The following is a 25,622-nucleotide window of genomic DNA, read 5'->3' on the forward strand; positions in this document are numbered from 1 at the left end:
GTTTGAACATCGACAATATGTACATCAACATTTATTTTTCTATAAATCTGAGACACAAAAACATGCATACGTAGACACACGCACACGCACGCACATCTGAAGGCAAACCGAAAAAAAAAGGAACTCTGCAGAATATTAATGCGAAAGGGCTTTGTCCAAATAACAGTTAATTTCAGAATAAAAGTAAAATTGAGAGAGTTTCAATTGTTATTCTGCCTCTGAAGTGATTCTGCCTCACAGAGGCTGCTAGCACTGGGGTTTCTTCCTGGAACAGTTAGATTTGGCTGAATTCCCTTTGCTGCAGGCAGAGGAGAGATTCCAATGATTCCTCAAAAGGAACCCTCAAAGAGTGCTAAAGATGTCTGATTGGTTTTCAGCTCTCATATGTTGCTGTAGAGAAGTACAAGTAGAGACGGAGCAATGGCCGATGCTTCAACAACGGGTTGCATTTGCTCCCTCTCTGATCTGAAACATGCAATAATGTGACCCAAACACCAACCTGGACTAGGTAAGGTCTGGGTGAACATTCCCCTGATTGAATTACTCCATCCCAGTTAACTGCTCCATTTAGGAATAATTTGTAATTTTTTATTTGAAGGTATATTTATATGTGTCTACATAATTTTTGTACAATAAATTCATGTGTTCATAGTACCTGTGTTAAAATGAGCATGTTGTTTTCTAAAATTAAATCCTTAGTTTTATTCTCTCATCCCTCAGCTCCGCCCCAATACACTCTCCTCGGGGTCTTATATGGTTCAATATGAACAGCTCTCATTCTCAGGTCTGAAGTACTCTGACCTTGTACAGACCATGAGGGCCATGGATGCGGGATCGGCCATGCCGGTTTATTTTCCGAGGCTGGAGGAGTCCAAACCAGAGGGCAAAGATTTAAAGTGAGGGAAAAATTAAAAAGATACCTGACAGGTAAAGTTTTCACACAGAAGGTAGTGCGTGTAAGGGATGAGCTGGCAGTGAAAGTGGTGGAGGCTGGTACAATTACAACATTTAAGAGGCAATGGATGGGTATATAAATAAGAAAGGTTTAGAGAGTTATGGGTTAATGTTGGCAAATAAGTTTACATCAGATTGGAATATCTGGTCGGTGCAAATGAGCTGGACGGAAGTGTCTGTTTCCGTGCTGTATGACACTATGATTCTATCAGGCCTTCATTCTAGCAAAGATTAAAGTGAAGCATCTGTGAAAAGCTTCCAAAACAATTGCATTTTTTTCTTTCAACTTCAGGGTTCACGAATTGAACGAATTGAGCTTCAATTCAATCAGTCCTCTCATCTAAGTCATTGGTATAGATTATAAATTGTTGCTGATGTCACACTGATCCCTGAGGCACTCCACCAAGTTACAATTTTACAACCTGAATATAAACATTTATCCTGAATGTTTATTCCCTGATAGTTTACCAGATTTCCCCTGTTGCTGGGCAGCAAGCTAGAAAGGTAGGATGGCCTCATCCTACACTGTGTAATGTACTTAGCCAGCTGAATGACTTCAATCTATTTTTGCGTAAATCCTTAGAGGGCAGAAGGGCCTCCGTTGTCTCATTTTAACGATGCTGACTGGCTGAATGGGATCTTTCTTTACCTCTGTAGCATTACTGAGTGGTTCAGAGAACAACATATGGGTTAGGGTCAGCAGCTGGCCACTCAGCCACTCGCGCCTGCTGCATCATTCAGAATATACATTGTTGATGTGAATGTGACTAAACATCCCTTTCCTGTCAGTTCCCAATAAACATGGATTCACTTGTTCGCCAGAGATCTATGGAACTTAACCTTGCTACTTCGGCATGAGAACACCCCAGATCATACAGACCTATTCTCAAAATGTGTTCCCCTCAAATGAATCACCACTCCATTGATATATAAGGAGTGGACAATTAGGAACATATATCGACCAGCACAGCAGTTCAGGCAGCATCAAAGGAGCTTTGAAATCGACGTTTCGGGCAAAAGCCCTTCATCCTGATGAAGGGCTTTTGCCTGAAACGTCGATTTCGAAGGTCCTCGGATGCTGTCTGAACTGCTGTGTTCTTCCAGCACCACTAATCCAGAATCTGGTTTCTAGCATCTGCAGTCTTTATTTTTAACTCATATATCGACCATTCAGCCCCTCAAGCCTGTCCACATTCTCATTAATCGCCTAAATCAAATACTTACCAAATTCAGCCTCCACTGACCTAGTCGAAAGACAATTCCAGGAACCACAAGATCACATGAGCAATGAACCCTGGAACAGAATGAGGCCATTCAGCCCATCTTGTCTGCCAAGACATTTGATCGCTGCTAAAATATTGCTCTACCCCATTCTCCTGCCTTCTCCGGCTGATCATTGATAACTTCTCAATAAAAACGTATATATCTCTGTATTAAAGACAGTGTGTGCCTGTATGTGGGGTTATGTTCAGGTGTTTGTATATAAATGTCCCAATCTGTGTGCGTATCTCTGTGTCCATGTGTTATGTGTTAGTGTCAGTAGCTCAGTTTGTGTGTACCTCTGTCTGCATCTCTGTGCAAAATTGTTTTTGAAGTAAATAGATTGAAATTGGAATCGAAGTCTCGCTCGCCTCTCTCTCTGTCTGTCCCTGTTGTTCATGGAGTTCATAGAATCGCGACAGTGTGGAAACAGGCCCTTCGACCCACTACATCCGCACTGACACTTCGAAGAGTAACCTCCCACCACCAGTTCAAATGCAATCTTACGTTTACTCATGACTAATTCCCCTAACCTACACATCCCTGGGCACTATTGTGACTTTAGCATGGCTAGTTCACCGAACATCCGCACCTCTGGACTGCGGGTGGAAACAGGAGAATCTGGTGGAAACGCTCGCAGACACGGGGAGAATGTGAAACTTCACACAGATAATCGGCCGAGGCTGGACACGAGCCCGGGGGAGCTGGTGCTGTGAGATAGCAGTGCTCGACTCTTCAGATTTGTGATTAGATTCATACAATACTACCCTCTGCTGGACTCCCCACACCACTGCATCAATGGCAGAGTTTTTTTGCTCGCTCAGAAGATAACAAATTGCTCTATGGGCTATACATTGTTCATTGATTATTATTCTCCAAACATTCTTTACAATAGAACCGGGAGTGGGAGAGGGGAAATTAAGATCACGCATGACTTTTGCCATCTTTTAGCACTCACACACAGTATTTTTTTCTTCTACGTCGTATTTCTCACGTTGGTAAGTACGAAGGGGCTTGTCAACTACACCTGCTGCTGACTTCTTTTCTCACTGTTCCTTATCTCGATACAAAACACATTTTAGAACGTTATTTCCTGAATCAAGGCAATTTCTAATCATTGCATAAATATCACTAAAATCTCGGCATTTTTCATGCCTCTCTATGTCATCTTCCAATATTAATCGATTCTATACTGTGCTGCAATTGCACATAATAAGAGAAAGTTAAAAATGACATTGGTGTACCTGTGCTTCACACGCACTTTATTCAAGTTAATACGCAGATTACTCCCCACAATACGGTCATAGAAGCACTCATATAACCTTCAGGAAGCACAGAATAAGTACAGTGTTGTAGGGCATGTCAGGAGCAGCACCAGAAACACAACAGAAATACTGCTCTGGGCTATATTTTGTATGTATTTCTCATTGAACAACATGTATTCCATCAGGAGTTATCTTACACAAGGAAGTAACCAGTGCTGCAGACGGTCATATAATCCCAGTTCCAACTCCCGGAATCAGAGATAATCAGTGTCCTGCATATCGATAGAAGGAACAGCTCTCTGTATCGTTTACGTGCTGGATGAACTTTATGAATGCAGCTCGCACTTTGTCAGCCTCTTTCTCCTATATATTGTTTCGTGTAGTCCCTTGGTGGAATCTCGTCAAATACGTTTGTTCTGCACTTGATGGGTATTGGGTCTTGTGTTCTGCAATCCCAACAATCAGAAGCAGCGGGATTGAAACTAATTCAATTCATAACACCACATGACCGCAGCGTTTCACCGGAGCTAATGCAGCGGTGAGAATATCATCGATAAAGTGGAGGAAAAGGCTTGAAGACATTTTCCCAGCTCCACTGAAATTTCCAACAACATCTTTGAGGACACGAGCTTCATATCGTTCTTCTCCAAAACTCTATGGTTTTCTGCCGCAGAGAATTGCACCCTCAACTCCCGCGTGCAAGGTGAGGATACCAAGCCCTACACTATCAAGGATGGTAGTTCGAGCGAGGGCAACACCTGTCACTATCATATGGACAACCACAAACACACTCTTTTCATATGGAAGTCTCGGCAGCCCCAGTTAACGGGACCGAAGCAACCTGTGCTGGGTTTTCATATTCCAGACTATTTGTGTTGTACTCCGTTTTCCTTGAAAGTGAATGGAGATCGGTCTTTCACCGCTGCTGTGAAGCCAGATCCTGCATTGAATCTGCTCACTGTTTTTTGTTGCTGTGGCGAAACGGCGGACAATCGTGTTATAAAATGGTGTTTTACTTCTCTAATTTCCTTCATTACTGTCTTGATGTGGGAGGCTGGTGATTGGCTGTCTCGATCAGACGGATTGTTGACCGAATTTAATGAAGAATGGAATTAAAAAATCTTCACTTTACATGGTTCCTTGTTGTTTTATTTTGTTTTCTGTTACTTGAGCAATTTCTGGGACTTGGCAATGCGATAAATGTCCAGGATGTTTGGAACCACTGTTTGGAATTGTCTCTCTGCCATTTGTATGATCGATCCATGACATACACATCAGTAATTATCTCGTTTTTATCACCGAAATAACCAGAGGCCATAGGAGCCGCAAACACAGGCACTCATATTGTTCATTTCAGTTGTTGCAGCACCGAAGGCCTCTCGTCCTTTCGGTGATAAAAGCGAGAAAATTATTGACTGCCTGTGAAAAGAGTGAGTGTTCCTTCTGTATGAAACCTCCTCAAATCCATTCGAAAAGCCTGCTTTCGGATACATAGAGGGCCGATTTTGCTGCCACGTTCTGTGTGTGAAATGGTCAGCGCATCTGGCTGAAATGTTGGCTCGAGCTCACCCATACACAGAGCTTCAATTATTTCAGATATATCCTTGAGATCAATCACGTACCAACATTGTCATCACCAAACCTTCATCCCAAATCCGCATGAAGTGAGATGGGGACGCGCAGTCGAATGTGACCGCACTCTCTGCAGACCTTCGCTGCCAGCAGAAAGCGACCACTACAGCTTCAATCAGCGGCTTCCTGCTCAGCCCTGGGACACTCCTTAGAAAAACCCTTTCCTCAACAACGCCTCTTCCCGTGTGAAAGGGGTAAAAAAATCCACTCTAGTTTGCAAACAGCTTCAGAAAAGTGGAAGATTGTTTCTGTTCATGGAAAGGCTTTTAATAAAATCTTCTGTCTCGGTAATGACAATTGGTACAAGTTGGAAGCATGAAAAAAAAAAGGAAGTGTTGATTGTGATGACTGTGTCTTGTCAGACAGATTGAGTATCCGACATTCTAATCAGAAATGATTGCGTACCCTTAGGTAATTTTCCAATTGATTTGCCATCTGCAAGAGTGACTGGGAATCACATCGGCGATGTACACATGAAGGTCAAAAATATTAAAGTGTTAACATTGAATATTAAATCCCGCTACAAGTGCTAAATAAATTGTAGTTGATTGTAATTGTCGAAAGAATAACAGTCAGAAGTGTAAGGTGTCAATGATGTTATTTGTGATTGGGAGGAATGAATGAACCCTGGCAAATTGCAATGCCACATGAATATTGATCAGTATGAAATTACAAACGAAGACACTGTGCCCCTGGGTTGGCTAGAGGATCGTGGAGTCATTCCCCACGGTGGGCGCTTTTCCTCGTTAAAACAATCCTTGCTCTCCATTCCACTTGCAGTATGACAAGAGAGCGCTACTTCTTTTGCCACGTCGGTTCCCCTGTTTTTGATCACACGTCGCTTTCTGAATGAAAACTTTCTCCACTTTACTGGAAGTGCCAGAGACAAGTCTATCAGTGACACTTTCAGAACGTGATGTTCCACTCCAGCAGTACAACACCCAATGTGCTCAGAGGCAATGAATGGGAATGGCCACTTGTTGTGGGGACTGAGAGTGATTGTTCCATTTCAGATGGTCCAGAAACAAAATTATCTCATTCAGAATGTTCTGATGGAAAGCGAAGAGAACTCTTCCTGGAAGTTTCCCAATTCACAAGGAAATTATTTTGTTGTGTGCCAATATCGGTTTCAGTAATTAACAGTTTGTTGTCAGGAAAGGGAGTGGTTGTGGGACAGAATTGTAGGGTTTCACTGTGGGATACAAGTGATCTAGTAAAACAGGAAAGACAAATATCCACAGAGCAGAGAGAGAGGATCGGTCCAGGATCACTCTCCCATCCTCTCTTTCTGTACCAACAAAAGAAATTGCTGTAAAATCTCAGCAGGTCTGGGAATATATTGGAAAGCAAAACAGGGTTAAGACCTCGGGACCAGTGACACTTCTTGTTCGATGTTCATCTCCCTGTGCCTTTCTGCACACTTCTTTTTATTAAATATATCCTGATTTCCAACGTTATACTCAGCTTCTCGATTGTTACTTCCTCTCCAAACATTTTCAATCATGCTAATAACCCCGGACAACATCGATATTTCGAAACAACGAGGTAGTTCTTTTAGCGGCTGCCAGTTTCAGTGCTGGAGGAATGTTAGAAGGCACGGTTGCAAGGTTGTGACGTCGTTATTCCGTTCATGTCACACGCTATACGTCATCGTTTCAAATCAAGCAGGAGTTTGGTTTGTCCCCTTGTTACATGCTGAAGTTATTGAATTGTTGGGAATGGAGCATTCGTGCTTGTTAATCTCATTAACAAACCCGCTTTGAATTTGCTCGCCCATGTCTGCCGCTGCGTTGAAAAGAATTACAATTCCAAGTTATTGTTGCGTGAAACGTTGTTCAGCTTCTCTCCTCGAATAAAGTGAGGACTGGAGATGATGAAGCACTCCTGCTAGAAACGCCGTTTCTACTGATGCTCGGATGCTGCCTGAACTGCTGTGCATTTCCAGCACCACAGATTTGTACATTTGGACTCTTGTAACTTTTCCAAACTTGTTGATGACACCAACTGGATCGGAATGTATATTGTGAGGAGGTTAGTGGGAGCCTTCAAGTGAAGTTTGACAGTCTCATGAATGCGACAGTAAATGGCCGTTTATCCATAGCACACGATAGCTCCACAAAGAACTTCAATAAGCTGGTTAAATCTGACTGCCTTTTCGTAAAATATCTTGAATTTTCATCATACCCTATATTTTCTTTCTCCAAGTGCCTTGCTCAACAAATTTATTAAAAAAAACATTGAGTAGCTTTCATGTGACAGATGTTAAGCTAACTGCCTGTCATTTCCTCCTTGACTTCCCTTGTGTTCTGACTAAATAAAACTCACTGATCTGCATTGGTTCCCAGGATGCCTCTCCACTGATTTTATAATTCTCAGATTTGTTTTCAAATCCATTCATGGTCGAACATCCCATTAATCCACCACTGCTTCCAGCCCAACATTCCTCTGTGCTCTTCCCACTCCTCTACTTCTACTCTCTGTATTCGAATGCTCCTTACTCCCCCACTGCCAGATATGGATTTTACACTGAATGAGAGAGTCTGAAGCAGTGTTGCATTTCACTAAACACTTCAGGCTACTGCTCTTGATGCTAATATAGAGTTCTACAACATCACCATGTTTTCTGAAAAAAAAAGATCAATTCCTATTTATGACTATCATGTAGATTCCTGCAAAATACTTGACTATTTTCTGTGTGCTGGCAAGTACAGTTTATTTCTCTATCCCATGTTTCACTTTGACTGTGACATCGCACATTTAGCTACTCTTTGTTCACTTACAACTGTCCTTTGTTTGACGTCTGTATTTCTGGTTCTGTGTGTGGTGGGCCAGTGACAGCCTGATGTGGAATTCCAGAGTGTTATGAAGTTGAAAGTGTGTACTCTACTTTAAAGACAATGCAATGTTGTTCTGCGCTGAGAGCTGACGAGAGTAGTGTCAGATTTTACTGGAAAATTGAAAATACATAGCATTTAGCTGTGAAATAGCTACCTGAGTTGGTTGCTATTTTGACGACAATTCAAATTTAACCAACGAGATTCAATTACGTCTCAGTAAACTAAAAGCCAATCGATTTCGAATTTATTATTCTGCCAACATCGAACCAATGAGATAATCCGAATATGGGGTATTAGAAAGGTAGGCATTTTGAACGTCAGACAGAGTTACTGCCATCAAGGGAGAACTACAGGAGAAAAAGACAAGCCAAACACAAAAAGACAGATTGCGAAATGAATGGAAATGACTCTGGCAATTTGTGCAGCTAACACCAAACAAATGTTAGCATGAAAGCTGCTGGGTTGCGCTGTTGGATCTTATCGACACCACGATCACAAGTGCCCCACACGCTGACAATTGATAACTCGGCCGAAACTCAGTTCATCTGCTGCTGAAACTCTCATTTTTTCCCCCTTTGATATCATTAGAGGGGACTTTAAATGAAAAGGCTGGCGATTTTGCTAGTTTGAAAAATTGCAGTTCTGAGGAACGATCTTTTAAATGAACATCAAACGTGACTGTAAAAATTCAGCGAAGGGACAAAAAATGCAGTGACACTGCTGGAAGAGTGCCACAGAGACCAGAACAACTTAGTGGTATAGTGAATCTAATGGCAGTTAATGTCTCAATAATGATCAAATAAAAGGGTAGAAATAACAGTGGATTTTCACAACTCCAATGTCGTGTGCCAATGTAATGCGAAATGAGTTTTGAAGTGATTTCAAGAGCATTGTTTTTGATCAGTCATGGCAAGACAAACATGAGGGGCACATTTGTGAAGCTAGTTTTGAGAACGTAAGCTGGGCAGTAGCAGGAATGGCAGTGCGAGAGCATCTTGGTAGTAGAGATCACAAACCAGTCAGCTGAACATCAGACTGAAAGCCACCTCGCACAAGAATTAGGCTAGTATGTTTGACCAGGTGTGTATTTATTTTATCCTGGCAAACTCGTTAAAAGCTGAAAATGTGTTGCTGGTAATGCGCAGCAGTTCAGGCAGCGTCCAAGGAGCAGGGGAATCGACGTTTCTGGCATGAGCCCTTCTTCAGGAAACTGAAGAAGGGCTCATGCCCGAAACGTCGATTCTCCTGCTCCTTGGGTACTGCTTGACCTGCTGCGCTTTTCCAGCAACACATTTTCAGCTCTGATCTCCAGCATCTGCAGTCCTCACTTTCTCCTCGAAAACTTGTTAAAACATCAACGTCTGTGGCATTAATAGAAACGTAGCGAGTGAGGTGCCATACTGGCTTATTGGCAGGAAGTCAAGACGAATTGTTAGCAGGTAATCTCTGGTCCATGTCAGTAAAGGCTCCAACATGATGAATGATTTCAAATCCACCGGGATTGAAATGGATCGAGTGGCTTCAAGGTCCCGATAAGGGGATGGGACACGTTTACCCATCAAGAGTTACAGGAGCAGCAATTACAGAACAGTGCCAACGTGCACGTTAGATTATGGTAAGCCTCAGTGATATGGGAGGAGCGATGAAAGTGACTATGGAAGGGAGGGAAATCTCTGAAAATGCGTGGGCGTGAATTCTGATTTCTGAAATGGAGAATTGTGATATTCCACATAAGTACCAAATGTTGCGGAATACCATATAATCTCGTGTTCCCAGGGCTAAACTAAGAGAGACTGAATGGCGCAGCAGCGAAGATCAAACTGGAAATGGCCATGAGGATGAGCCCGCTGTGACGTTATAAAGGTGCATGAAAGGCCGGGGCTGGGACTCCAACCTCACCTGTCGTACCTTCTGTTGATATGGAGCAGGGAGCATTGTGATATCAGATTGGGACCTCCATCTCACATGGAGCAGCTTCTGTTGGCATAAAGCAGGGGGCATTGTGGCAGCAGGCTGGAAGGTCCAACCTCACTGGAGCAGATTGTATTGATAAGGAGCACGGAGCAATGAGACATCAAGTTGGGAGCAAGGATACTCTGTTATTTTAATCTGAACTAAAGTAGTATTTGGCAGGAACCAGGTTTGTCGATTCAGTAAATACCTGTCCCAAGGAAATCTCCCAAAAATAAAGGAAAATGTGGCAAAGATTCTGCTCGTCGAGGAGAAAGAAATACAGGCAATATTTTGTTTTTCTGACCTTCATCATAAGACTGACTGCGTATTTGGTTAAATTAGAGCAAGCGATTTTCAGCTCGTGTCATGATCTTAAATATCCTGAAAACCCATGCATGTCATTCAAGCAAACTAAACTTCCAATAATTAATGGTATAAAACTAGCTCAAAGGGGGAGGACGGAGGGTGGTGCTGGAGGGTTGTTTTTCAGACTGGAGTCCCGTGACCAATGGAGTGCTGCAAGGATCGGTGCTGGGTCCTCTACTTTTTTTCATTTAATTGTAGATGTTGTGAACAGCGAAGAGAGTTACCACAGATATGAACAGGATCTCTACCAGTTCGACCAATCGGCTGAGAAGTGGCAGATGGAGTTTAATTCAGATCAATGTGAGGTGCTGCATTTTGGGAAAGCAAATCATAACCGGACTTCAACATTGAAAGGCAATGTCCGAGGGAGTGTTACTGAACAAAGAAACCTTGGAGTGCAGGTTCATAGAATTCTGATAGATGAAATATAACTTGAAAGTGGAGTCGCAGGTTGATAGGATAGTGAAGAAGGCGTTTAGTATGCTTTCCTTTCTTGGTCAGAGTATTGATTATATGAGTTCGGTGGTAATTTTGCTGCTGTATAAGACATTGGTTTAGCCACTGCTGGAATATTGCGTGCATAGCTGGTCTCCTTCCCATCGGAAAGAAGTTACGAAACTTGAAAGGGTTCAGAAAACAAATATGAGGATTTTGCCAGGGTTGGACGATTTCCGATATCGGGAGAGGCTTAACAGTCTGGGGCTGTTTTCCCTGGAGCGTCGGAGGCTGAGTGGTGACTTATTCGAGGTTTTCTAAATTGTGTGGGTCTAAGATAGGATAAACAGAAAAAGTCTTTTCCCTGGGTTCTGTGAGTACAAAATTAGAGTGCATAGTTTTAGGGTGAAAGGGGAAAGATTTCAATGAGATCGACGGGGCAACGGTTTCACACAGAGAGTGAGCAGTGTATGGAATGTGCTGCCAAAGTGAGTGGTGGAGGCTGGTACAATTGCAATATTTAAGCGGCATTTGGATGGATATACGAATACAAAGCGTTTGGAGGGATATGGACGGGGTAATGGCAGATGGGACTAGATTGGTTTGGGATCTTTGGTCAGCATGGATGACTAGGACCAAAGGGTCTGTTTCCATGCTGTACATCTCTTTGACTCTATGACTCTATTTGATGTTGCCATTATGCTCGAGCTTTTCTTGATTTATCGAGGAAAAGCAGGAAACTAATGTTGAAATTTATAGGATCACTGATGATCCCATTCAATGGCTGAACAGACAAGAGGCTGAATAGAAGCTTCATCATGACAGATATGTTATCATTATGAATCGCGCTGAAACACAAATTGGGGAGGATTGGACTGAAGCAGTGGTGGTGATTTTCATTCGTGGTTAAATTTATGAATATGACTGCTATTTCTCCTCTCCATATTAACATCACAACTCTGAAGCATGAAAGCGTGAAGGACATATGGGACAATTGGCGCCTGACTCCAGTTCAGAACATTTCAGGTTTCACTCCTCTCTCGCTCGAGGTTAACGCAGGTATTTATTACACTGACACCCTAATCTTCCTGAAGAATTGTTCTGAAGCCGAGATGAAGTTTGAGTTCCTGATATGCAGACACGAGAATCTCTTTCAGTACACGTCCCGGCGAAAATCACAGTCAAAGTCGCAGCGTCATCACAGGTGAGGAAGACCAAATAGTCCCACACACTGCGAATGCGCACTTTTCAATTTCACAGAGCAAACGACCCAATCGCTGTGGCTCCTCGAAATGGCAAGGAAACATAATAAATATTTCAGTCTCATGTTGGTTCATGGAGTGCCGAGGCACTTCTTCTTTAAGAGGCTGGGGCATTGACTCTGATGTTCGTGGAGACATTGATTGATGCGAAGCATTGAAAGGAATCCTATCACAGAAACCCATGCTGTTGATGCTGAACAAAACAGCCCTTACTGGGAATTGAACCCTGCCCGCAGTGGTAAAGGTGGCAATTCAGAAACACGACACGACCAGGGTCGAGTCCAGCTGTCAGACTCACGGAGAGTGACAGCCCTCAAACGTGTTGGAGCGTTCTTGGCAGAAACAACTGCTTCAATATCCTCATTCCATTTTCCATCTCTTTGCCTTGTATGACCTAGCATCACAAATACAGACTGAATACTTCAGAAGGTTGTGTTGATTTCCTCACAATGAGTTGAAGATTTATCCACCACCACTGGTGGGTAAAGTTTGTACTGCATATATACTGAAATCTTTCTGCATCTTTCATTTAGTCTACGCCACTTGGCGTTTGATCGAGAGGAACCATTTCTTTCATCCTAACATGACTTTATCTCTCATTGTTTTTCACATTTCAATCATTTTTCCTCACAATCACCTCTTCTCCATTGAAATTAGATCTCAGAAACTGATCGTTTCCAAAAATAAATCTTTGCTGAATACAGCATTTTATCCTTTTCGTGAGCATGATGTTCTCGTGATCTCCGGTACATGTCAGTAAAAATTGCTACATGAGAACTGATCTCACAACAGCAGTATGTAAATGGATCGATTGGTTTTAAATTCCTAATTGTGGGATTGGGTCACGTTCGCCCAATAACATTGACTGCAGCTGCTGAGACTGAACAATGTCAATGCGAGTGCTTGATTGCCAAATGCCTCAGGGAAATTGGAGGAGGGACCGAAAGCAGGGATACTGATCATGGGATGGAGAGAAATCTCCGAGAATGGGTGGGTTTGAATCCTGATACATAGACAGCAAAGATGTGAAAGGGCGAGGGTTTGAAGGAGCAAAAGCATCACCTCGATGAATATTTTCATGTCAAAAAAGATTGATTCGCTCCTGCTTTTGTTAAGCATGTCTTACTCTGCATAAAGCGGTAACAAGTGACAACACTGGAAGTCAAATTGCAGATGATTTTTCTGCTGCCACTACGCAAAGCGCTAACCACTGTATGATACCAGCACCACATGGAATAGCATGAAGCATAAAGCAGTAAAAATGGTGGCAGAGGATATGGTAGGAACAGGACTGCATGAACAGTCCGAATACTTGACAAACAGCGACTGAGACATGAAAACTCATGGTGGGCTGAATGGTCAACTTCGGTGTCTCCAGAGCCGATGGATATTTCATCACTTAGTTGGCTGAAGGCGACGATTGATACAGTTCTCCAGAAAATGCAAATGTCAGGGAATAGCGCAGGGAATTGCTGGGATGTATTTCTGCAAAAGAAATGTAGTTTAACATCGTTTACATTATCAATTTAGTCACAATAGGAAGTGAACACTGCTGTGGAATATCATATAGTGCCAGGTTTCACGCCTGGAATACGAGAAACTGTATGGTGCAACAGTGAAGATCAACCTGGAAATGGGGATGGGGGATGAGCGAGCGGATATGGGTTCAGTCATGATATCAGTGAGTGTGAAGGTTTTCACTGAAAGTATAGAGTGAATTGAAATGCCGGGAACTGGGGGTTCTAACATTGCGTGGAGCAGCTTCTATTGACGTAGTATGCATCGCATCAGGCTGGGAGTTCCGACGTGAACTGCAGCAGCCTCCATTGACACGAAGCTGGGAGCATTGGGACATCAAGCTGGTAGTTCCAACTTTACCTGGAGCAGCATCTATTGATATCTGCACATGGAGAAACGGAGGTAATGTTTTCACTCTCTGACCTTTCTCATATGGCTAACTCTGCTCTGGCAGGAAGGGATTTTTTTTCCTCATTTCGTTTTATTCAATTTCTTGTAAACTCGCACAGGTCCTTGAAGTACTTTCAAACTACGAAAATTCGCTTCAATACGATGTTGTGATTAGGCATTAGTTTATCAAAAGTGATGTAGCAAAGTCAGTGAAGCGAATTTGAAATTCATCAGATGAGAGGAGATACCATGGAATGGCTGAGTAGACACAAAGTGAATGGAAGTTTCATGAAGATGAATGTCTTTTCGATGCAAAACCTCCCGCTGCACAAAGAGTGAATGATTGGAACGAAGCAGTAACAGTGGTTATCTTTCCTGGTTATTAAACTTGTGAACATGAGTACGATTGGTCATGTCCGTGTTTAGATCACAACTCTGCAGAATACCAACCTCAAGCCCTCGCAAACGCAATGTCACAATGGATAATGCGCTTGGTTACGGTCCAGAAATCGTGGTTAAGGTTTCGACTTGTTTCAAGAGCAAGACTGGAAGGCTTTAAATTCACATACAAGCTAATCTCCCGCACAATGTAGCACATACATCGGACCAGTGGCACAATGGATGACATGCCTAACTACAGAGCTGCTGTGTGGAGTTTCGATTCCAATCTGGCTTGCAGGCAGCGCTGACTTTATTGCACTTACAACTGACTGTTCTGAAGCCGAAATGAGGTTTGCATCTTGAACTGCAGGGACAAGAGTCCCTTCATTAAATGCCCCTGCGAACGTCAGAGTCAATATCCCAGAGTCATCACTGGAGGGGAAGCTGAATTCATCACTCACGCTGCCCTTTACACCCGTTAACTTTCCGAGATTCACTGCAGCACCTGTGATTGTCAAGGAAACAAGACACAGAGCCAAGTCTCAGCTTTGAAAATTTTGGGAAAATCGTTAGGAAGCGGAATCAGAGGAGAATGGAGAGTGAACTGTCTGAATGAGCAGAGACGGCCGAGGCACCGCCCCACTTATTTAAGAGGCTGGGACATAGTCTCTCATTTCTCGACGTGATTAATTGATCCGAGGTACTAAAAGCTCTCCACTTGCAGGTGGTCTGCTTTTGCTGATGTCGCTGACAGAATCGAAACAAACCCCCAACTCCCGGACTGAGAATCAAAGCCGGCTCACAGCGAAGAAAGCGGAAAAAATGGAACTGCTCGCCGACCACGGACAGCTACACGAATACCACGTATGTGTAGAATGACAGCCATCAAGGTCGTTGTAAATGCTTTCGTCAGATGCAATCGCTTAACTATCTTTATCCATTTTCAACACTTGGCCTTGTATGCATTAACAACTCAAGTTCACATCCGTGTATTTCTGATGGTTATGTGGGTTCGCCCCTGTGCATCTCTTCATACAGTGAATCCAGATTCAACCATCCGCTTGTTGATGAGATTTTTCTACATGTCTCCTCAACCCTTTCCACTTTTTAGCTTCAGTCTACGCCTCTGTTGGTCGCTCAAGAGGAATCGTTTCTTTTAGTCTGCATTGTCCATGACGCTCATTATTTAATTTATATGAATCCTCACAGTCTCCTCTGCCTTAGGAAAACAACCCCAGTCAAAACAATCTGTCTTCATAACGTAAACCTTTCAACTCGATAAAATTCTGCACGGTTTCCACTGCGATCACATGACTACTGTAATGTGATTTGCAGAACTGCACGCAATATTTTGGGGGAACCGAATGAACAAATGATAAAATGGCTGTAGAAAGCCACAGAAAATAGTCTTTTCCAATAAAACATCTTTTGCTCAATACTGCGCTGTACTCTTATCCTGAGCTCGATGCTCCATTAATCTCTTCGAAGAGAGAACATAGAAAATAAAACAATACAGCACAGAACAGGCCCATCGTCCCACGATGTTGTGACGAACTTCTATCCTAGATTAAGCACCCATCCGTGTACCTATCCAAATGCCGCTTAAAGATCGCCAATGATTCTGACTCTTCCGTTCCCACGGCAGCGCATTCCATGCCCCTACCACTCTCTGGGTAAAGAACCCACCCCTAACATCTCCCCTATACCTTCCACTCTTCACCTTAAATTTATGTCCCCTTGTAACACTCTGTTGTACCCGGGGGAAAAGTTTCTGACTGACTACTCTATCTATACCTCTGATCATCTTATTAACTTCTATCAAGTCACCCCTCATCCTTCGCCGTTCCAACGAGAAAAGGCCGAGAACTCTCAACCTATCCTCGTACGACCTATTCTCCTTTCCAGGCAACATCCTGGTAAATCTTCTCTACACCCTCTCCAAAGCTTCCACAACTTTCCTAAAGTGAGGCGACCAGAACTGCACACAGTCCTCCAACTGTGGCCTTACCAAAGTCCTGTACAGCTGCAACATCACTTCACGACTCTTGAATTCAATCCCTCTGCTAATGAACGATAATACTCCATAGGCCTTCTTACAAACTCTATCCACCTGAGTGGCAAATTTCAAAGATCTATGTACATTGACCCCAAGATTCCTCTGTTCCTCCACCTGACTAAGAACCCTACCATTAACCCTGTATTCCGCATTCTTATTTGTTCTTCCGAAATGGACAACCTAACACTTGGCAGGTTTGAACTCCATCTGCCAATCATCAGCCCAGCTCTGCATTATATCTAAGTCCCTTTGCAAACGACAAATGCCCTCCTCACTGTCCACAACTCCACCTATCTTCGTATCATCTGCAAATTTACTGACCCACCCTTCGACTCCCTCATCTAAGTCATTAATAAAAATTACAAACAGCAGAGGACCAAGAACTGATCTCTGCGGAAATCCAATTGTAACCGGGCTCCAGGCTGAAGATTTACCATCTACCACCACTCTCTGACTTCGACGGGTTAGCCAGTTTTCTATGCAATTGGCCAAATTTCCCTCTATCCCATGCCTCCTGACTTTCCGCATAAGCCGACCATGGGGAACCTTATCAAATGCCTTACTAATATCCATGTACACTACATCCACTGCTCTACCCTCATCCACATGCTTGGTGACCTCCTCGAAGAATTCAATAAGACTTGTAAGGCAAGACCTACCCTTCACAAATCCGTGCTGGCTGTCCGTAATCAAGCAGTGTCTTTCCAGATACTCGAAAATCCTATCCCTCAGTACCCTTTCCATTACTTTGCCTACCACAGAAGTAAGACGAGCTGGCCTGTAATTCCCGGGGTTATCCCTATTCCCTTTTTTGAACAGGGGCACAACATTCGATACTCTCCAGTCCCCTGGTACCACCCCCGTTGACAGTGAAGACGAGAAGATCATTGCCAACGGTACTGCAATTTCCTCTCTTGCTCCCCACATAATCCTAGGATATATCCCGTCAGGCCCAGGGGACCTGTCTATCCTCAAGTTGTTCAAAATGTCCAACACATATTCCTTCCTAACAAGTATCTCTTCGAGCTTTCCAGTCCGTTTTACACTCTCCTCTTCAACAATACGGTCCCTCTCGTTCGTAAATGCTGAAGAGAAGTACTTGTTCAAGACCTCTCCTATCTCTTCCGACTCAAAACACAGTCTCCCACTACTGTCGTTGATCGGACCTACCATCGTTCTCGTCATTCTCAGGTTTCTCACATACGCATAAAATGCCTTGGGGTTATCCTTGATTCTATCCGCCAAGGATTTTTCATGCCGTCTCTTAGCTCTCCTAATCCCTTTCTTCAGGTCCCTTCTGGCTGTCCTGTATCCCTCCACTGCTCTGTCTGAACCCTGTTTCCTCAACCTTATGTAAGCATCTTTCTTCCTCTTTACTAGACATTCAACCTCCCTCGTCAACCAAGGCTCTCTCACACGACCATTTCTTTCCTGCCTGATCGGTACATACATATCAAGGACACGTCGTATCTGCTCCTTGAAAAAGTTCCACATTTCCACCACATCCTTCCCTGACAGCCTATGCTCCCAACGTATGCTCCTCAAATCATGTCTTACAGCATCGTATTTTCCCTTCCCCCAATTGTAAAATCTACCTTGTTGTGCGCAACTATCTCTCTCCATAACCAAGGTAAAAGTCACAGAATTGTGGTCACCATCACCAAAATGTTCACCCATTAACAAGCCCACCACTTGTACCGGTTCATTTCCGAGTACCAAATCCAATATGGCCTCCCCTCTGGTTGGACAATCTACATACTGAGCTTGAAACGCTTCCTGGATACACTGCACAAACACCGCCCCATCCAATCTACTTGATCTAATATTTGGGAAGTTGAAGTCGCCCATGACTCCGACCCTGTGGCTTCTGCACCTTTCCAAAATCTGTTTCCCAATCTGTTTCTCCACATCTCTGCTGCTATTGGGGGCCTATAGTAAACACCCAACAAGGTGACTGCACCTTTCCTATTTCTGACTTCAGCCCATACTACCTCCAGAGGCAGATCCCCCTCAAACTTCCTTTCTGCAGCCGTTATACCATTTCTAATTAGCAATGCCACCCCCCCCCCTCCTTTTTTACCACCCTCCCTAATCTTACTGAAACATCTGTAACCAGGAACCTCCAATAGCCATTCCTGTCCCTCGTCGATCCACGTTTCCGTGATGGTCACAACATCGTAGTCCCAGGTACTGATCCACACCTTAAGTTCACCCACCTTATTTCTGATACTCCTTGCGTTGAAGTATACGCTCTTTAGCCCATCTCTGTGTCCACAAGTACTCCCTGTCAGTGCTACCATCTCCACAGCCTCCCTACAGTCTTGGGCATCCTGACACACAGCTATCTTACTTGGTGGACTACAAGTCCGGATCCCATCCCCCTGCCAAATTAGTTTAAACTCCCCCGAAGAGTGCTAGCAAACCTACATCCCAGGATATTGGTGCCCTTCTGGTTCAGGTGCAACCCGTCCTGTTTGTACAGGTCCCACCTTCCCCAGAATGCAGTCCAATTGTCCAAATATCTGAAGCCCTCTCTCCTATACCATCCTTGCAGCCACGTGTTCAACTGCACTCTCTCCCTATTCTTTGCCTCACTGTCACGTGGCACTGGCACCAACCCAGAGATGACGACTCTGTCTGTCCTAGCTTTTAGCTTTTGTCCGTGTCAGTAAAGGCTGCCCCACGAGGATGAATTACAGAACAGCTGCATCTAAATGGATTGAATTGCTTGAAGATGCCGATCATTGGATTGGGGCACTTTCACCCAAAATAGTGACCGCAGCAGTAGAGATTGAACACTGTAAATGTGAGTACTATATTGTGCAATCCCTCAGTGAAATTGGAGGGTGGTCGTTTAGGCGAGTTAGTTCTTGTGGGAGCGAAAGGTTTCTCCGATAAAGGGTTGCTATGATATTTGAAAAACAAAGATGTAAGACAGCGGGTGTTTGAAGAAGGGAATTTATCACCACCAAGAATATTTTTATGCAAAACAAAGATTGATTTTCCCAGCGTTTGCTCAGCACATATTACATGGAGTAAAACGGGTAAATGCCGATTCCTGTCACTGTGATTCGAGCAGAACTTGCTGTGTTTACAATGCCAAGGAAGAACCATTTCATGATCCTGGCGCCACATGGAAAAGCACGATGCAAAAAGCAATAATGATCGTGGCAGAGGTTACGCCAGGAACAGAACCACACGAACAAAGGAATACTGGTCAAACAGTGACTGAGATGTGGAAACTCGGATTCGGTTGAATCTTTAACTTCTATGTCTCGAGAGACTGCAGAAATTGCAACACTGAGGTTGTAGGAGATTACGTTTGCAAGATATCTACAAAAGTTCAAAGGGTCATGGGATACTGCAAGGTATTGCTGAAAGGTATTTCTCAATAACACTGTATTTTAACATGGGTTACTTCACAAATGTTCTCCCTCATTGACAGAATCATGCAATGCCATATCATATAATCCCAGTTCCCAGGTGTGGAGTCAGAGAAATTGAGTCGCACTGCTCCCAAACTACTTGGAAATGGTGATGGCGATGAGCGCGACCATGTCGCTGCAACAATACAATCAGTGAGCGGATTGGTATTCTCTGATGATACACAGGCGCATGAAATATCGAAGCTAAAAGCTCCTGCCTGATCGAAAGTGGCTTCAATTACCACGCATCAAGAGGCAGTGGGACATCCAGCTGGCAGCTCAAATTTCACATGCAAGAACTTGTATTGACATGGAGCAGGGCACATTGGGACATCAGCTGGGCGGAAAGATTGTCAACTATTTTAATCTTAAGTGAAGTAGTTCTCAGCAGGACACGTGTTTGTGGATTGAGGTAAAAGTCTGCAACTGGGACAGTCTAAATTACAAAGAATAATTCTGCAAAGATTCAATTCTTGGAGAAGCATCTGTGCAGAGAGAAGCAGAGGAATTTCTTACATCATCTACCCCTCCTTATATGGTTGACTTTGCACTGGGTTAATTTCCATGATGGGATTTTTTTGCTCGGGTCACAGTATTCAGTTTCCTGCATACTCGCAAAGGTCGTTACTGTAATCGAAACATCTGAAAACTTAACTGGTATTTTCCGATGTGGTGATTAGTCTCACGTTCATGTCAGTTGTGCTGAAGAAGTGGATTCGAATTTCATCAGATCAGCAGTGATTCCATTGAATGACTGAGCATACAGAGTGTGAATGGAAGCTTCATGTGGACATATATGTTTTGTTTTGGAAAATTCGCTGCTTTGAAAGGTGATGAAGATTGGACTGAAGCAGTTGCAGAAATTATGTTTGTTGCTTGTTTAACTGGAGAACATCACTGCTGTTAATCATGCCAGTACTAACATCACGGCTCCTAAGTCGCTAAATGCGCATCGGGCCAGTGGCGCAATGGATAACGCGCCTGACTACGGATTAGGAGACTGTAGGTTCGAATCCTGCCTGGCTCGAGGGAAGTGCAGTCGTTTCTTACGCATTACAAACTGTTTTTTCTGCAGCTGAAATAAGGTTTGAGTTCTTAATCGACAGGAACGAGAATGCCTTCAATAAATGCCCCCAAGAGCATGAGAGTCAATGTTCCAGCGTCATCACAGAAGGGAAGCCGAATAGTCTCACACGTTGGTCATGGGCACCTTTCCATTTCACAAAGCTATTGATCGCATCACTGTTGCACGCGGGAATGGTGGGCTTTGAGCATTTTTTGACACTCTTTGGCAAATGGATTCAGAGAAGAATGAAGAGTTAAATGTCCAACTAATCTTAATAGAGAGTGATTTCCAGAGTCTGCCACCCGCAGACTGGTAATGTTTTCCAACATATCTATTCAAAGCTTTCTGCATCTTGTCTGAAATCGACAAACCCTGGTGATCGATCAAGAACAAATGGTTCCTTCAATCTGTAATTCCATGCTCCTCATTATTTCGAACACGTCAATTATGTCTCCTCACAATCAGCTGTGCTCTGAGAAGAAGAACCCCCGTTTTGCCTCGGAGAGACGATTTATGCAGGAAATCCAGAGCGTAACATCGCTATTTGTTTTGGTGAGTATGACATAAAATTTTACCACTAACCACTGTGACACCGTGCCATTCCTTGGAGGAGTTGAATATTGTTTACCTCTCTATCTGCTAATCCTGGCCAAGGTAAAGAAACTTTATCTTTGCAGGAATATTATTAAAGCAGCTCTGGCACTTGCCCCTTAAAAACCTCTGATCGGTTTGTGCACACTGATGCAGCTTTCCAGCCACCAATGTGCTTTCTATTACCATGCCAACAAAACATCCAGGCTTGTTTTGTTTTCCTGCATCTGACTTATCAGTACTTTCCATAGTTCTCCAACACTGATTTCATGTGGCCTAATTTATTGCAAAGAAACCCTCAGATCTTGTTCCCTTCAGGGTTTTCCTATTTATCCTCTGATAATTAATCCTCATGATCTTCACAGATATTTAAGTTTCCCATTCCACGTGAGGATTTCTCTTTGCCCAATTTCTATCCCTCAGACTTAAAATGGTTCTGGAAGCCCATCCTTATTTTATGGACCAGTTCATTACAATCAGCCATTTCAGCTGCTAACCTTGTCGTTTTAATAATATGCTCTTCCAGGGTAAGCTTATCCTCAGCCTTTGTCTCCAGCTTTTTAAGGTGAATTCCTTTAATAATTGCCAATTTCTGAAGTTCAAACTCTGTCTCCCTTTCTCTCTGCTCTGTTAATCTCTCTTCTTCGAATCGCATCTCAAACTGCTTCAAATCTGGTGTCTTTTCCTTATCTCTCGCGTCTCACCCAAGCTGCTTTATATTCAATTAACGTTTAAACATCTCCACAGATTCTCATGAATTTTCCAGTTTAGTTAAATGCCCAGCTACTGCGGGGAATGACCTCTCCTTTCCTCACAGAAAGAGGCAAATACAATGCCAGCACTTCTGCTAATTCCAGAAGCCTGGCCTGAATCAGTTTATTATAAATCTACCAACTTTACGTCGTCCATAGCCAGATAACTCTTTGGAACCCAAATGAGAAATTGCTGTCCCAAGCATTTTCTCCTCCAATCCAAATCAACACCCGAAATAAAGACGCAAGCACATACCAGTTGCTCTTTTAATCCATCAACTATCTTGCAATTTGTTATGGGCTAGGCTAAACCATTCAAAACATTATTAAGCAGAAACCCAGATCGTAACATGATATTCTTTTTCGTTAAGTGTACAATGAAAATTACCCGAGTCAGATGATTACAAAAAAAATCACAAAATGACGAATTGAAAAAGAAAAAAAAACAGAATATAGAATACCCACAGAAATTAGTCTATCCAAAGTAGACTTAATTAAGTTGTTCTAAAGTACACAACAATCCTAAAAAAAAGCACCTTAAACACAGTAAAAATGAAACAAAACTTACGGGTAAAAATTCGAAGGGCAGAAGGAGAGAGGTTATTAGTTGCAGGATCTAAAAACCGGAATTCAGCTTTCCAGAATGACCACTCTTTTACCATGAAACAGTTCATTTCTAAAACATTAAGCATTTGGTCTCAGGCCTTAACTGTTGATGGAGAAATGAAAGGCCTCACAGCGAACACTTTCTCACTGTTACATCTCATCCGACTCGGAACCTGAACTGTTTTACAACGCCTTTGATTAAAAAAAAATCAAGACACATTATCCTCGAGGAAAAGTGCAGCTCGTTATTTTTTTAAAAAGAGAACATCTTTGTGACAGCGCAGTCCGTCCAAAAAATCTTCATAAGTGAATCTCTTCGAACAGACAATATCCTAGTAAATCTGGTCTGCAGAGTTCCCAGTGCTGACACATCCCTGCTATAATGATAATTGCAGAAAGACACATAATACACCAGCTAGAGCCGATTGAGCAAAGGAAATTAACAACTCAGAAAGCCACAGAAACTCCACTTTTCCAATAATGTGACTTTTACACAATACTGTGCCGTGGAGAAAGTGAGAACTGCAGATGCCAGAACTCAGAGTCGATAGTGTGTCGACAGAAAACACAGTTGTTCAGGCAGCATGCGAGGAGCGGGGGAGTTGATGTTTCGGGCATAAACACCTCACCAGGAAAGAGGTTTGTGGCGGTGGGGATTGAGAGAAACATTGGATGTTTGGGGGTTTGGCGGCGTGATAGCTGAGAATGCGATGAGTAGATAAAGGTGGAAAATAAGATACGAGCTCTGACAGGAGTTGGAGCGGGTAGGTTGGAAAGGTGATGTGCAGGTCATGAGGACAATGCTGAGTTGGAGTCATGAAACTAGAATAATGTGAGCAAAGGGCGAATGAGGAAACTGGTGATCCCATGTGGCATCAAGGTCCCAAGCGGAAGATGAAGCCTTCTTCATTCAGGCATCAGGGGTTTAGGGAATGTCAACGATGGAGGCGCAGGACCTGCATGTGCTTGGCGGATTGGGAAGTAAAGAATAATTTGCATCAGTGATGATCTTCCAACTGCATATCCAAACTATCATTACTAACATGTTGTTACATCTCAGGAACAGTATCTGACACTATCCCACCTAAGTAGAAGGCGAGGATTGCAGATGTGAGAGATTAGAGTCAGGAAAGATAGCGCTGGAAAGCACAGTGGTTCGGCAACATCTGAGGACCAGGAGTGTCAATGTTTCGAACATTCCTGACGAAGAACGTATGCTCGAAACATCGATTTTCCTACTCCATGGATGCTGCCTTACCAGGTGTTCTTTTCCAGTTCCACACTTTCAACTCGACACCGCCTCCTCTCTACTGCTTTAGAAAATTAAGATGCACCTGTCACGACTCAGTCGATTCTTCTGTCGCATGCGAGACAAACTGCAACATTTTTTCCCCAAAAATATCATGTCATTCAGATCACTAAAGAAAAGGAATCTGCAGAGGCTGAATATCTGAGAGAAAAAAATTGTTGTAGAATTCAGCATTCTCTCAGTTCAACTGAATGTTTGACTATGAAAATTGTTAAAGGAAAAGAGAAAGCTTCAGTTTAATAACTGCTACACTCTGCTTCTCAAAGGCTCAAAAACGAGTTTCAGGAAGCGGAATGATTTGTTCAGGCAATGCATGCTCACCTTGTCAAGTTCTGATAGGAATGGTGGAATATATATTGGCTTCGCCATTGCTGAGCAGATGAAAAATATCATTTTGCCTTCCGAAACAGTTGATGCTCCTGAATAAAAGTCAATGTGACTCATATCCCAGCACAGCCATTTCAGTGTGTATTTCAGAATCTGCAACATCACATTTAATTTCAAAGATCTATATTGATTGTTCCTTATAAATATGGCATTCTCCATTTCAGAGTGCGTTGGACAATACTTTACCCACTCATTTACTCATCGGTACATCAATCAATTGTTGTACCCCTACTGTTCCATTCACGACTTATCTACCAAACTGCTTTCACGAAGAAAATGCTTATTTTTAAAACTGAGGACTGAGCTGAACCAATGCCTTTTGCAAATCAACCATCATGAGTGCCCGTCAACTTAAATCTGTGCCCTCTAGTTTTGAACTTCACCATTCTGCGCAAACGATTTAGTCCAGTTGCCTATCCATGCTCCTCATGACTTTATCAACTGTGAGAACGTGTCCTGCTGCCTGGAACATTCCAGCGAAAAAGCCCCTGCCTACCCCATCTCCACGCTTATCTCAAGCCCTCGGGTTCCCGCAACATCCTTGTAAATCATCTGTGCACAGTTTCAATTTACACAAAATTCTTCCAGTAGAAGTTGACCATAATTGTAAGCAGTATTCGAAATGTGATCTCACCAATGCTCCATATCGCCACAACATCACATTCCAACTTGGATAATCGACTTTCTGACTAATGACGAATAGCGTGCCAACTACTTTCTTCACCACCTTGTCTACTTGTGACACCACTTTATCTGCTTTTATAAATTTTACCTTGATTGGTAAAGTTGTGATTGTCACTATGTTCTGCTGCCTTCACGGATATATGGCCCAACATGCAAAGACTTCCTGTTCCTCTGGGTTTCCTCGTGTCCTGCCAATCATTGAGTAATCCATTGACGTGTTACTTCCAATGTGCATCACCTCATGTTTTTCATGGTGAGTTTCAACATCCCCTATGTGAATTTAACATTTGAAACATCCATTTCTGAGCTCATCCATCCTAAAACGATCTTCCTCACTATTAACCACTTTGCTAATATTCGTATCATCGACAACTCTGCTTATAATTTCCCCCTAATTTGTTATATATTCTTTACACACATTCACAAACGACATGGAACCCAGCATTCATCCTTGTGTTACACCTTTGAATACCAATTCCAGTCACACAAACAG

The 25,622-nt window shown here is 43.0% G+C and overlaps 1 non-coding gene across 1 annotated transcript; it reads left to right on the plus strand.

Moving 5' to 3' along the window:
- Nucleotides 1-20,688: 20,688 nt before the first annotated feature.
- Nucleotides 20,689-20,761, plus strand: trnar-acg (transfer RNA arginine (anticodon ACG)). The gene has a single exon. It is a non-coding gene; the product is annotated as a tRNA-Arg (tRNA).
- The last annotated feature ends 4,861 nt before the right edge of the window (nucleotides 20,762-25,622 follow it).

The sequence above is a fragment of the Chiloscyllium punctatum genome, chromosome 28, assembly GCF_047496795.1.
Source record: "Chiloscyllium punctatum isolate Juve2018m chromosome 28, sChiPun1.3, whole genome shotgun sequence".
In the NCBI taxonomy this organism is placed as follows: domain Eukaryota; kingdom Metazoa; phylum Chordata; class Chondrichthyes; order Orectolobiformes; family Hemiscylliidae; genus Chiloscyllium; species Chiloscyllium punctatum.